Genomic DNA, 15,052 nt, shown 5'->3' on the forward strand with positions numbered 1-15,052 from the left:
TAAAACTAGACTAAAAATCAAATGTCTAAGATCAGATAAAGGTGGTGAGTTCACTTCTCATGAATTTAACAGTTATTGTGAGACAAATGGAATTAGGAGACAATTATCTGCACCTAGGGCTCCTTAGAAAAATGGAGTGGTGGAAATAAAAAATAGAACCATTTTGGATGCAGCAAGAACCATGATGATGGAAGCCAAATTGCCTCACATCTACTGGAGAGAAGCAGTGAGTACAACAGTCTACACATTCAATAGAGTTCACATCAAAGGTGAAACCGGTAAGACTCCTTATGAATTACGGCTTGTACATACACCTATTGTTAAATATTTTAGAATTTTTGGAAGTAAATGTTATATCAAAAGGGATGATTCAATTGGGAAGTTTGATCCTAGATGTGATGAAGGAATACTTCTTGGTTATTCTAATCAAAGAAAAGCATATAGATGTTATAAAAAATGATTGCAAAAAATTGCGGAAAGTGCAAATGTGAAAGTGGATGAGAAATACAGAAATCAATCTATATCATATGACAATAAACTAGCAATGGAAATTATTATAACTGAACCGGCAATACCTCAACTGGTACAACACACTGAGATGGTTACACCGGCACAGTCTGAAAACTCAACTGTGACTAATGATCAGATCAGTGAACCTGAAGTTCAGAAGACTCCAAGGTATGTAAGATTAAATCATTCTAAAGATCAAATCATTGGAGATAGGAACAAGGGAGTTATGGCAAGAATAAAATTGACAAATGAAGAGTATGTTTTATTTCTCAAGTTGAACCAGCATCTATTATTGAATCTTGTAAAGATAAACATTGGTTAAAAGATATGGAAGATGAATTAGATCAGATACAGAAGAATGAAACTTGGACTTTAGTTCCTTGGCCTAAAAATAAGAATATTATTGGAACTAAATGGGTTCTTAGAAACAAACTAAATGAGGATGGTCAAGTTATAATAAATAAGGCCAGACTGGTTTGTAAAGGATATTCTCAAAAGGAAGGAATTGATTATGGTGAGACATTTGCACCTGTAGCTAGAATTGAAGTTTTTAGACTATTTCTTGCCTATGAAGCATATAAGAACTATAAGGTCTATCAAATGGATGTCAAATATGCGTTTTTGAATGGTGAAGTTGAGGAAGACGTATACATTGAGCATCCTGATGGTTTTTCATTTATAGATGATAAAGATATGGTTTGTAGGTTAAAGAAATCATTATATGGATTGAAACACTAATATATTTGGCCTAAAATTTCGATGAAGGTTTCCGACGGAGAAGGCATATTGTGACCAAATTTGATTTTTTTTTGTAAAAATGCCCACATTCATCGGAATTCTGATGATAATTCAATATATGTTTTCGACAGAGAAGGAATTGGCAACAACATTTGTGTTTTTTACAAAAAAGTGCCTGCGTTCATCAAAATTTCGACGACAGTGGGCATTACTTAAAAAAAAAAGACAAAGACATTTCAAATCATTTTCGTGGCCTCTTCCCATTCTCATGTTGCCGCCCCGATAGGGTATTCCCGCCCATAGTTCCACCTTTGTCAAACCCCAACAACTCTATCGAGGTTGTGTTTGCATAATGCCACGACCAGTTTTTTTTGGGAGGATGGAGCCATAACCTTTCTCGAGTGAGCCAAACAATCCAATGAAGCTGGCTACCTCACATCTTTTTCTACCCTTGTTTAGGAACGGAATCCTGGTGAAATCCGAGAACAGAGATAGATAGTGATGAACGCAGCGAGTTAGATTTGTCTGTTCATTTTGCTCGGTCCAGCTCAAAACCATACTGAATTAACGAGGCTCTTGTTCTTGTGGGTTTTATATCTCGAACTACTATTGGAGGATCTACATATAGAGTGAACAAAGTGAGCTAAAGATAATGTAGTATTGCTGGTCTTGCCTATGGCTGTGGGCTATGATCATCCAGGCCTCGAAGCAGACCCGTGGGGGAGAGAGGGACGGGGGCAAAGGCATGGGATGGGCAGATGTGGGTTGAAGCAAATCAAAATTTACAATAAACCTAGAAGTAATCTCTTTTAGACAAAAAAATGGAAAGAAAACATATTATCTTTCTATGGAATATCTTCAAGGACGCGCATTGACAAATGCAATTGGAAACCTTGGCATTACTGATGCATATGCTGCTGCTCTCAACAAGTTGGGTCATGACCTTGAGAATATAGTAGAGCAGGTATAGTTATCTGTTAGTTTTGCGATTTCAATTTACTTGTATCAAAAAAACATATTATGCCTAACTAGAGCATAATGACTTCAAAAGTTAATCATTTTGACATTAATTTGCAAGTGCAACACATATTGTTAACCAAGAATTAACTTTTTTGAGTTTATTGCATATTTTACACATAATTGTTTGTTAAATCTATAAATTCCTTTACCATGGACAAATATCAAACTTTTAATTCCTTCAATTTGATAATCATTGCATGAAATCTTATCTTCATTTGCCATATACATTCATAGCCATTATTTGTGGTGAAATTTGAACTTCCAAGGATAGCCACGAGGGTGTTTTTTCCTTCCAGATGTACTTCTGGAGTTTCTCATTTCTTATTCTAGTACTTGATCACACTTATGGTGTATATTTACTATGCGTTCTCCATATTAATGGTCCCCTCTTAAGTAGACAGCACCAGGGAACATGTAATGATAGTTTATTAATATAAAGAAATTATTCAATTCTACCCAAGTTCTTAGGAAATGCAATGTACTTGATATATGTGAATCACTTCAAGTGCATTGCTAGGGAAAGACAAGAAGACCATCGGTTCAACCTAGCATGTCATAGTGCAATTTACAGATTGTGGCCTCTTCATGAGTAGCTCAGTTTATGCTTTCACATTCCATTTCCAATCACATAAGGCACATAATGGCATCACTTGCATCTTGAAGCCTTGAGCAAGAGTGGAGCTTAGGCTTGACATGCAATGGTTTTTTGTGGCACATCCCTCTATTCATCTCTTAAGCCAAAGAGTTTGCTTGTGATTTACAAATAAACAACATACAACCCACATGGAACAATGAAGCCATATTACTCACAAAGCCACATATACAAAGAGAAATAACTTTTTAAGTCTGTTTCCAATGGTTAGACAAGTAGACAAGCATGCAAGTGAGACCTTATTATTTATAACTAAAAATTGAGTGACTAAAGAGGTTAGATTTAGGGTTAGATCTATACATATACATAAGATAAAAAAGTTGCACTTGAATTATACAACAATTCAACACTATACTTCCAAGGTCTTAGGGTTACATATGATTGGGTGTATACACCAATGAAGAAGATTCATACCATCAGCATATTTCATATAATAACCGTTGATGTTATAAAATGATTTTGAAACTGTATCTAAATGCTACCATATCCATAAGTGTCATGGCCATCTCCCTAGATAGGTTTATTGCTCAGATTCGTCATGCTTGTCATGTATTCATGGACATACCATTGTTGTGTAATCATTTTTTGTTAGGAACTATATTTAAGAAACACATCCTAGGGGAATAACCTGTAGATCACGAACATTTATTAACTCGAAAGCCAAGTTTGAGGACTATATATTTCATCAAAGTCACCTATGAATTTTGATCTGATCTTAACACTTTTTATTTTCATGACATTTGAGTGAAGTAGACCACAGCTGCAATTGTTATGGAACTCGGGAAGATACTTGAAATTTTATATTGATCAACCTTGTGAGTAAACCACGGCTCCATTGGGTTTGTCATAACAATTTCAGCACCATCCATGATTAGTCCATCATCTTTCATGATTAACAGTAGCGAACTTATCCAATGTCACATAACACCATGCAATGAAACTTAAGATGTAACTCATTCTTCTTCTGTATGAGATTTTTTAAACAAGATTATCATATTGCAGCTTGTGTGATAAGTTTTGGCAAGGGAATCAACTAATGGACAACATAGATATTTATCATCAACCTCCTTTTTTTTCACCAAAGGGATAAAAATTTATTAAACACAATGAGAATTACAGAGCAATAAGGGCTAGTAGAGCTCAACAAAGAACATCAAAGCATTACACTTCCCTAACTTCAACAACTAACTACTCCAGCATGTGAGACTACTCCAAAGATAATTGTCCCCTATGCACAATATTCCATTGTATTCATACTATTAGTATTTGAATTATTTACAATTGTGGTGCACACATTTGAGCAACTCATGCCTATCTAATCTCCATTTGCATAACCTAAGAAGGTAGATACAACTAAATAATGTTGAAAGAATTGCATATGAAGGGCACTATTAGAAAAGAACTTATGTACCATGCTAGTCTATGTAGCTACTACTAATTATTGTATAGAAATAGATACACGTGTTAGAATGTGTTGAAATAGTAGCTACCTCGGATACCTATCTATTGTATTTTAATGTTGTCACTGACAATTAAAATACACATGTATTATCTATTATGTAAATTGAACCCAGGGTTGGGCCCAACTACATGTAACTTGTAATTATGTTTTGCTTGGGCAAGACCTATATATAATCTAACTTGTGGATAGGACAGGCCCTATAAATGTAACTTGTAATTTGGTCTCACCCTAATTGGGTGATGTAACTTGTGGTCCTGTATTGAATGTAACTTGTAGATAGGGTAGGTCCAATATGTATTTTGAGAAATTATGTAATTGGGCTTGGCCCAAACTCATGTAGCGTGTGATAAAGGAAATCAAGTAATAACGTCTTAATAGGTCAAGACCTATTTGGACGATATACATAATATTATTATTAAATTAACAAAGCAGGCTGACTTGAGACTTGACACCACAAGTCAAGTATATAATAAAATCATTTGCATGGCATAATGAATCAATAACATACAAGGCGAATTATTCTTAAGGATGTCAACACATGTAATATGTTCTCCAACATTTGGAGATCTCTCTCTCTCTCTCTTGTGTGAACTTGCTTCTCATCCATTATGTGAAGGTTGGCTGTTAGGTGATACTAAGGATAAATATTCAAAAAGTATAATAATTACACTAATACATGTATCACTCTCATGCCTTCCTTAATTTGATATAAGGTCCCTCTATCCTATCGATAAACTATGATGAATGCTTCAAGCTATTGTTCCTTCATTTGATGATCATTCTTAAATTTGTATATATTCAACCATACTTGAAAAGTTCAATCAATGCTTAACTACCGATAATCTTCGGTTGTAAATCTTATAGCACAGAATACCGATTGGTATCGTTTTACATTAAAACCAATGCACTCTGATTAATATTGGTTAACATATTAACTATGAACACCGATTGTTATCGGGCTTAACCAATGCACTTTGATTAATATCAGTTAATATATTAACTGTGAACATTGATTGTTATTGGGCTTAACTAATACATACTGATTAGTATCAGTTGTCTTACATATGATAGACACGTTGACTAAGTATCAGGTGGTTTGTTAAGTGATATACACCAATTTAGGATTCTATCCTCCTCCTTTGTTGACATCCCCTCCCCCATTGTCTAATATATCTATGACTTTTCCAACAACTTTTAATATCACAACAAGAGATAATTTTGTATGAGTTTCTTAAAGCCAACTTTATTACTCTCCCCTTGAAAAATTGAAGAAAAAACCATAAACAAAATTAGGACAATCCTTTTTTCAAGCATCAACTATTCCACTAATGAATGTCATGATTTGGAGATTAAAATTCAACAACTTATCGTAGTTCTAGTAACATTTAAATAATAGGTGACAATGAGTTATACACTAATCATATCCCTTCTAAATGACATTTATAACCTATTATGTTTTTATCTTGCTATATGACATTGGTAGCTTAATTACCTATTAGGGGCTCATTGACATTCATGGTACTACAATTTCATGTGCAATCATACTTGGGAGGCAACATAATAGCCTAGTTCTTCTTGTCTCTACATTGTGGAGCAAGAATAATAGTTTTCAATTGTTCCTCTTTTTTAAGGATCCACTTTACCTTTGTTGATTTTTATCTTTTATAACTTGATATCCTTTCTTGCATAGAATTGTCCTGAATCCAAATTCTCTCCTTGCTTGGATGTGTGTGTTTCTTGATTAGGACCTCTTTCATTATTTTGTAGGAAAATAAACAATGACATCGACCTCTCCTCTCTACTTGTACACAAAATGGCTAATTGAAACCACTTCATATACACAAAATGTCTCCTTGCACTAATCGAGATTAAAAAATGTGACACCCTTCTTCAACAAGGGTTGATACTCTACAACACAGTGCCTATCATTCATGAGCTCAAGGTGGTTGCTTTCACGCTCAATAAAAATATGATCAAAACTTTTTGTAGTTTCACAACCATCATAATATCATTTTGCTATTGTTAACATCATACATCCTCATGCTACGCTGGCAATTCATCAGGCTCTTCAATTTATTCACTCTTTATATGTTAGTGACTACCTTTAAATTATGAACCTTTAAATAAATAATCATAATGACCCCTTCACTATCTTGTGTTGAATGAAAATCCTTCAACTGGACTGCATTGTATAAGAATTTGGTGTGCATCTTTCATTCTTTCCTTGATTTGCCATTTTTTATTGTTCCACCCTACAATTTTGTATTTGAGGTATGTAAAATAGTTTCTCTATAGATTTTTTTAATCTCTCTACATTCTTTTGGTTTCCTTCATTTAAATTTTGTAATGTTTCCATAATATCTCTTTTACAACTATCTCTTCCTTTCTTTTTCAATTAAGAGATCACTTGAATTGTAGGTAGAACCCTTCAAATGACAGGGTAGTCTTCCTTTTATACCTATTATATGTCTTGAAATAATTTTATCCTGATGGCATTAAATTAAAGTACTTTCTCTTCTATCTGGTATTGGTGGAGCAGAGGTTGCATTGCATCGACCTAGGATACATATTTCCACAGATACAACACAAGTTAAATGTATCCCAGGTCGATGCAAAGCAACCTCTGATCCAGAGATCACCAAAAAATAGAGAAAGAATTTTAATTTAATGCCATTAGGATAAAAGACTTTCAAGACAGATAAATGGTATGCAACTTTATCTATTTGGAATGCATTACCCAAACAATGCAATCGATCAGTCGCCTTTGAAAAGAAAGTGGTATGATGAAATATTTGGGCATAAAATAGATGAAATGCACTCCATACTACTGCTGCACAATATTTTGGTCGATGATATTTTTAAGATAGTAAAGGAAGGTGTATGGAACAACCAAATTCTTATCATTATAAACAATGAATATTTTAAGATCCTTTTATGATGTGTAAGTTGAGAATATTTTATGAAAGGTCCCTAAATGAATACACTTTAAACTGATTTTAGCAGTGACTATCGGATGTAGACAAAATGAATTCTTTTGAAGTAAAATTAATGACTATCGGATGTAGTGAATTAACCTTGAATTATAATGTTTTCTTTTTGAGGGAAAGGATAGATCTAATCTAAAAATGCTTAAAACTGAACATGATACCTTGATGAATCTTTCTTGAATCCTCACACAAAGTTTTAGGATATCATGCAAAATGTTGATCATGAATGTTGTGCTTTAACTTGTGATGTAGAGGAAGGGTGTGATAAATGAACCTTTAATATTTATAAGGGAAATACAAGGTTCGAACCCCTAGGCCTACTAGCACCCAAATGGCTCAAATAGGTCAAATGAAAACCAACACTTTTTCAAATGATTCCAAAGGTATGAAATGTTTGTACTACCTCAAAATAAGTTGTTTAAATTGGTTTTGTGGTTCCAAGAACTTGTTTAAGTGCAAAGCCTTCTTTTTAGCCTTCTAGGCGTAGTTGCCCAATTAGCCCTCCAGCGAGGAAAATGAATTGTTTTCTCTCAACTTTCCCAAAAAACTGATTTTTTTTTTTGGATATTCAGACACCCATTTGTCTTCTCTTCAACATACCAGAAGATTGCATATGGTTGATTTGGAAAGTATATGTTGTCCTGTAACTATGCATTGTTTTTGGACTCCAAAAATGGTAGTTTTACAGAGGAAGTATATAATGTTTTAACTCCTTGACTCCCAAAATCTCAACAGTCATCCTGATATGATTCAAAACTAAGGAAAATTCAGTTATTTACAAGGTTTAACCTTCTTAGATGCAAAATCCCTTATTTAGCCTCTCACAAACCCTTAAAAGTCGGGTTTCTCATATACCCCTCTTCCAAACACTATACCATCCAAATGATGATGGATTAACCTTTAATTTGAAATGTCTAAACACTGTCAATCATAAAATGTTCCCCTCCTTAAGGAGTATTTTCTACTGCTGCTCCTTAGCAAGCAATTTCTCCACTCTTACATTCATTGTTTTGGTGATCACCCTAGTTCTCCACCCAATCTACACATCAACCTGTTAGTAATTTATTGTACATGTTAGAGGAGTTCCATCTCATGAATATTAGGCCTTTTACTTTCATGGAATGACCATTCTCATTGTAAATCAACCAAATCAAATGCCAAATTGCACCTGCACCAACTTGAATTCTCCTTCAATGCTTGATGAATGTTTGATTGCTTATTCACTTGGAATTGAATTGATTTTATAATTAATAGATCACTTGAATTTTAGGTAGACCCCTTCAAATGAAAGGGTAGGCATCCTTTTATACCTAATATATGCCTTGAAAGTATTTAATCCTGATGGCATTAAATTAAAGTACTTTCTCTTCTATCTTGTATTGGTGGAGCAAAGGTTAAATTGCATCGACCTATGATACATATTTCCATAGATACAACACAAGTTAAATGTATCCGAGGTCGATGGAAAGCAACCTCTGATCCAGAGATCACCAGAAAATAGAGAAATAACTTTAATTTAATGTCATCAGGATAAAAGGCTTTCAAGACAGATAAATGGTATGCAATTGTATCTATTTGGAATGCATTACCCAAACAACACAATTGTGTCTATTTGGATTAGGATGGTACATAGAATCTACCATCAAAAGGTCAAAAATTCTTGGGACTAGGAGGTGTGAACTGGCCTACTCTTCTTCATTTCATGCCATCAAAATATGAGTTTGACTGTCATCATTTACTTTGCCAAATTCTTCACATGTAAATCCGGAATCAATTTCCTACACACAAAATGATGAAAATAGGTTTTTTGATTGGGGGCTTTCCTAGGTGAAATAGGTTTGAATATACCTTGAAGTGTGCAATATGGAAGGTTTGTATTCTTAATGGATTTAAGGAACATTGATGCTTAATGGATTTAAGGAACATTCTTTCTAATTGGAAGCCAAAGTTTTGAAGCATGTAGAGAAGAAGGTGGAAGAGAAAAGACTAGAAGTTTTGGTGATTAGATGTGCAACAACACATATCCAACTACAAGAAAGCATAATTTTTTTTTTAGAAAAGTGTAAAGGATGTAGTGGCAGCATACATGTTTTAAAGGCAATGGCCTAAATATACTAAGGATATTAAGGGTCACATAGATATTATAGCATCACAAATTATACAACTATCCAATACTATAGACATGAAGGATGATGCAGAAGGAAACAGAAGGCTTCAAATAGAAAACTTGTACATGCAACTAAATCCATTGACTAATCAGAAGAACAAAATTAAGAAACAGTTCGATCATCTGAGAGATGTTGTAGACTTGCAACTCACCAGCTACTTAGTTTTTGCGGGTAAGATTTTTTTTTGTTTTAGTTATGGTTGTGGTGTTTGTAGAGAGACATTTACAAATTTATATCTATTTTCACTATTTAATGGTTTATGGGTTTGTAATGGTAATTTAATGTTCTTTCATATTTTTGTATATATTTTTTATAATAGCCTATTATATTTATTTGTTCTATTATGGATAATGGTGTGGGTCAGACGGCTTTGTCATCGGTGCATGAAAGCATTGCATGAGTTCTACTTTTAAAAATTACATGAAACTTTTTTAATTTATTTGATTCAGTGTTATTTGAAAAAAGTTTATCAATGATGTTTCCTTTCTCCAAGAATTGGATCTAGGATCTTTCCGTCAGATAATATGTAACATCCAATGACTAAATATTTTCTTTACAAATGCTTATTTTATTTAATTATCATCTAAGTGTGAATTAAAATTTATATCTGTACGAAAGTAGAACATACAAGCTGAAGACTCATGTGCAAGTAAATTTCGTAAAAGAAAGCAAGTAGGCATTATCTTGAATGACATGGAAACAAGCTCATCAGCTGCCTATAAGAGAGCAATTGGAGAAAAGCAGAGGAAAGTGTTAAAGGGTGATAAGTACATAGAGAGTATGCAATACAAACAAACAATGTCTAGAGTGTGTGATGTGATGTCTCTAATTTCTATCCAGAGGGACTAGCTGGTTTTGGAGATCCTAGGAAACCTATTGAGCCATGCTTGGAGGAAATCAATGTGTTCATGAAAGGGCCACCTTTTTTCTATTATGAGAATGATGCTTTTGCACTGAAGGATATTTGGAAGATAATATCCAAAAATTTCTATAGTGTGGAACTAGAATTGGTGGATTCGAAGTACTTTCGGCTTCCAGGAGACCAAGAGGTTATGTACACAATCTCCCAATAGAAGGGTGATTTCAAGCATTACCTCTCCCCCCCATGACTATTCAGGAAGCACTTTCTCAGACAAAGGGCTATTGGCCTCCATGGGATCAAAGAAAAAAATTAAAGCATAGACTCTAGACGATGTGGTGGTGTCCTTCATGAAGAACTCTGCACTATAATTGAAAATTCATGAGGGAAACTGCAAGATAGTGAACAAAAATACATTCTTGAAAAGTGTGAAGAATGGAACTTGGTTTGGGTGGGGCCAAGTTAGGTGGATCCTCTAGAGGTTGACGAGATAGAAATAATATTAGGATTTGAAAAAAGGTGGCCATTGCATGAACACATTGATTTCCTCCAAGTGTGGCCCAATAGGTTTCCCAGGAATTCCAAAACCAGTTAGTCCCTTCGGACATAAATTAGAGACGTCACATCACACACTCTAGACATTGTTTGTTTGTATTGCATACTTTCTATGTATTTATCACCCTTTAACACTTTCCTCTGCTTTTCTCCAATTGTTCTCTTCTAAGCAGCTGATGAGCTTGTTTCCATGTCATTCAAGATAATGCTTGCTTTCTTTCTTTTACGAATTTACTTGTGCACGAGTCTTCAGCTTGTATCTTCTGCTTCCACACAGATATAAATTATAATTCACACTCAGATGATAATTAAATAAGATAAGCATTTTTAAAGAAAAGATTTAGTCATTAGATGTTACATATTATCTAACGGAAAGATCCTAGATAATTCTTGGAGAAAGGAAACATCATTGATAATCCTTTTTTGCAAATAACATTGAATCAAATAAAAAATAAATGTTTTATGCAATTTTAAAAAGTAGAACTCGTTCAATGCTTTCATGCATCGACGACAAAGTCATCTAACCCACATCATCTGATACCGTCGGAATTCTGATGACAACTAAAGAAACATGCAACAAGGATGTTGTATATCCGACATCACTTCCATGTCAAACAGTCATTGAGGAGAAAACATAGCATCTGTCAGAATTCCGACAGTAATCCATCAAATTTTTTGGCCGGGGGAGCAAATATAGTCGTCATCGGACATCCAACGCAAATGGCATCGTCGGGAAGACCGATGATGAGTTTTTGATGGTTAAATTGGTCAGAAGTCCAACGTGGTGTCGTCAGACTTCCGATAATTAGCCGTCGGAAATTAGGCCCAAATGTACTACTGAAACAAGCTCCTAGAGCTTGGTATGCAAGGTTGGACAAATATCTTTTGAAGCTTGGTTTTACTAAAGGTAGTGCTGATAGTAATTTATATTACAAGATCACTGATGAAGATATTCTGATTATTTAGGTATTTTTTGATGATATCATTTTTGGAGGAGAAGATAGTTTGTGCATGGAATTTGCTAACAACATGAAGAATGAATTTGAAATACCCATAATTGGTGAAATGAATTTTTTCTTAGGTTTACAAATTACTCAAACTAACAAAGACATCTTTATTTGTCAAACAAAGTATCTAAGGGAATTGTTGAAGAACTTTGGTATGGATAATTTCAAACCAATAAGTACTCCTATGGTGACAAGTGAAAAATTATGTATCAAAGATACATTTGCACCGGTAAATTCAATAAGTTATAAGTCTATGATTTGTGGCTTGTTATATCAAACTCAAACAAGACCAGATATTATGAATGTAGTGAGTGTTATTTCAAAATATCAAAGTAATCCTAAAGAAAATCATGAATGTGCAGTAAAGAGGATATTCTGGTATTTACAAGGCACAACTAGATATGGCTTATGGTATTCTAGAGATGATAACCTCACTTTATGTTCATATACAGATTCGGATTGGGCAGGAGATACTAATGATAGGAAAAGCACTTATGGTGGAGCTTTCTTTCTTGGAAAGAAACTGGTTTCATGGATCAACAAAAAACAATCATGCATTTCTTTATCTACTGTAGAAGCTGAATATGTTGCAGCAACAATTAATTTTACACAAGTCATGTGGATGAAGAAAATGTTGAAGGATATCAGGGTAAATTATAGTGAACCGGTAGTTATCTAGTGTGATAACTTTGTAGCTATTGACATGTCTAAGAATCTGGTATTTAACTCTAAAACTAAGTACATATCAATAAAGGATAACTTTTGGAAGGACAAGGTAGAAGAAAAGGAAGTTAAATTGGTTTGGGTAAATGCACCAAGATGGTGAATAAAAAGGGGGGTATAAGTGGCCACTTTTTTTCTTAAAAGAGGCAAACTTGAACTTCAAAGAGATATATGAAGGTCATGCACTAAAAAATAGAAGTTGAGAAAAGAATAATAATGGTATTTCTCTGAATCTAATTTCTAAACTACTAAATTTTTTTAAAATTGGATAAGATTAAGAGGGTCAAACCTTTCACACACGAAAAACTGTTCCTGATTTTTTTAGAAAAACATAACATAGCTATTTTTGTGCATTGCACAAAATATATAGTTAGATTTACTATTTTATAGAACCCTTTTCTAAGATGATAAGTAAGAGTGAGATCTAGAAGTTGTGTATTTTGTGTAATTTTTCGTTAAGTATTTTTTTTTTAATGATTTTTTAAAGTGAACGCATCTTGAAAATTTGTTACCTGTTCGTGCATTGGACATAACTTGCATCAAAATAATTGAAAATGAAAACTTCCTTTTTTAAAAGTGTATATAATCTAGTGTAGAACAATAATATGCAATTTATTTTGAATTTGGTTGAGTATATCAAAAGTTATTAAACAAATGGTAGACATATGTCTATGAGGACTATCAAGGCACTGGTAAAGAAAATTAAAGTTTACTATGCTAATGTTGTCCAAAAATAGAAAATATTATATGGTTAGAAAACTGAGAAGACATGTGAGATTATGGTTGTAATTTGAGAGATACCCACTTGATCATTTGTAAACTTGATGATGACAAAGTCGAGAAATCATGTTGGAAGATGAAAAAATGTGTAAAGGGACAAAAATGGAGGGAAAATAGGCTTGCAAGCGTTAGGGTTATTTTCCAACCCTCCTTACCAAGGCCAAAACCTACACTGGGTTTTGTAAAATAAGGTTACGATTAAGTTCTTATTAATCACAGGTCTTCATAAAACAGCATGGGTTTTGTAAACTAATAATAGATTTATTGTCAATCTACATGCTCGGGTTTTTGATATATCTATAATTGTAATATTAGTTGTGGTATACTTTAATAAATGGTTGGTTGTAAGTATTTTACTTTTGGTGGGTGGTTTCACTATATAAAGTATTCGTGTGGTGTCTGTGATTGTGGTATGGTTGGGGTTTCGGTGTATGGGTAGTCTCTGTTGGTACTGTATGTATGTGTGTTGTGGGGGTGTGGGTGGGTGGGTGGATGTGAGTGTGAGTGTGTGTATGTGTGGTTGTGTGTGTGTGGGTGTGTGGGGGGGTGTATGGATGGGAGAAAGGAGGGGAAGAGAGAGAGGGGAGGAAGGAAAATGATAAGGTGGATGAGTGGGAGGTGAAAGTTGGTGAAGAAGGGGTGGGATTGAGATGAGAGAGACAAAAGAATATGGGGAGAGCGAGTAAGTGGAGAGATAAAGGGAAGAAGGAGAATGGTGAGTGAGTAAGATGGGAGAGATAAAGATTAGAAGAGGGAGAGAGAAGAAAGTGAAATGGAGAAGGAGAGAGTAAGAGAGAAAGAGAAAAAGAGAAGGGGAAGTTGAGAAAAGAGAAAGAATGACGAAAAAGAGAGAGAAAGAGAAAGAATGAGAGAGAGAGAGAGAGAGAGAGAGGAGAGAGAGAGAGAGAGAAAGAGAGGGGGAATTGAGAAGGAGAGATAAAGAGATAAAGAGAAGGGGAAATTGAGAAAGAAAGGAAAGAAAGAGAGAGAGAAGAGAGAGAGAGAGAGAGAGAGAGAGAGAGAGAGAGAGAGAGAGAAAAGGGGGAAATGAGAAAGAGGAAAAGCAGAAGGGGAAGGTAGAGAGAGAGAGAGAGAGAAAGAGAAAGAGAAAAAGGAAGGGGAAATTGGGAAAGAAGAGAGAGAGAAAGAATGAAAAAGAGATGGGGAAATTGGGAAAGAGAGAAAGAGAGAGAGAGAGAGTGGAGAGAGAAAGAGAAAGAAAGAGAGAGAGAGAGATTGAGAAATAGAGAGAGAAAGAGAGAGAGAGGAATTGGTAAAGAAAGCAGAGAGAGAGAGTGGAGAGAGAAAGAGAAAGAAAAGAGAGAGAGATTGAGAATAGAGAGAAAGAGAGAGAGAACTTGGTAAAGAAAGAGAGAGAGAGAGAGAAAGAGAGAGAAAGAGAGGGTGAAGTGGAGAAAATGAGGATAAAGACAAAGAGAAAGAGAGAAATTGAGAAGAGAGAGAGAGGAGTAGAGAGAAAGAAAATGCGAAGGTGAAGTGGAGAGAAAGAGAGGAAGAGAGAGAGAGAGAGAGAGGGTGAAGTGGAGAGAAAGAGATGAACGTGAAAAGTAGAGAGCGAGAGTGAGAGAGT

Source organism: Cryptomeria japonica, chromosome 10 (genome assembly GCF_030272615.1).
Source record: "Cryptomeria japonica chromosome 10, Sugi_1.0, whole genome shotgun sequence".
NCBI classification, from domain to species: domain Eukaryota; kingdom Viridiplantae; phylum Streptophyta; class Pinopsida; order Cupressales; family Cupressaceae; genus Cryptomeria; species Cryptomeria japonica.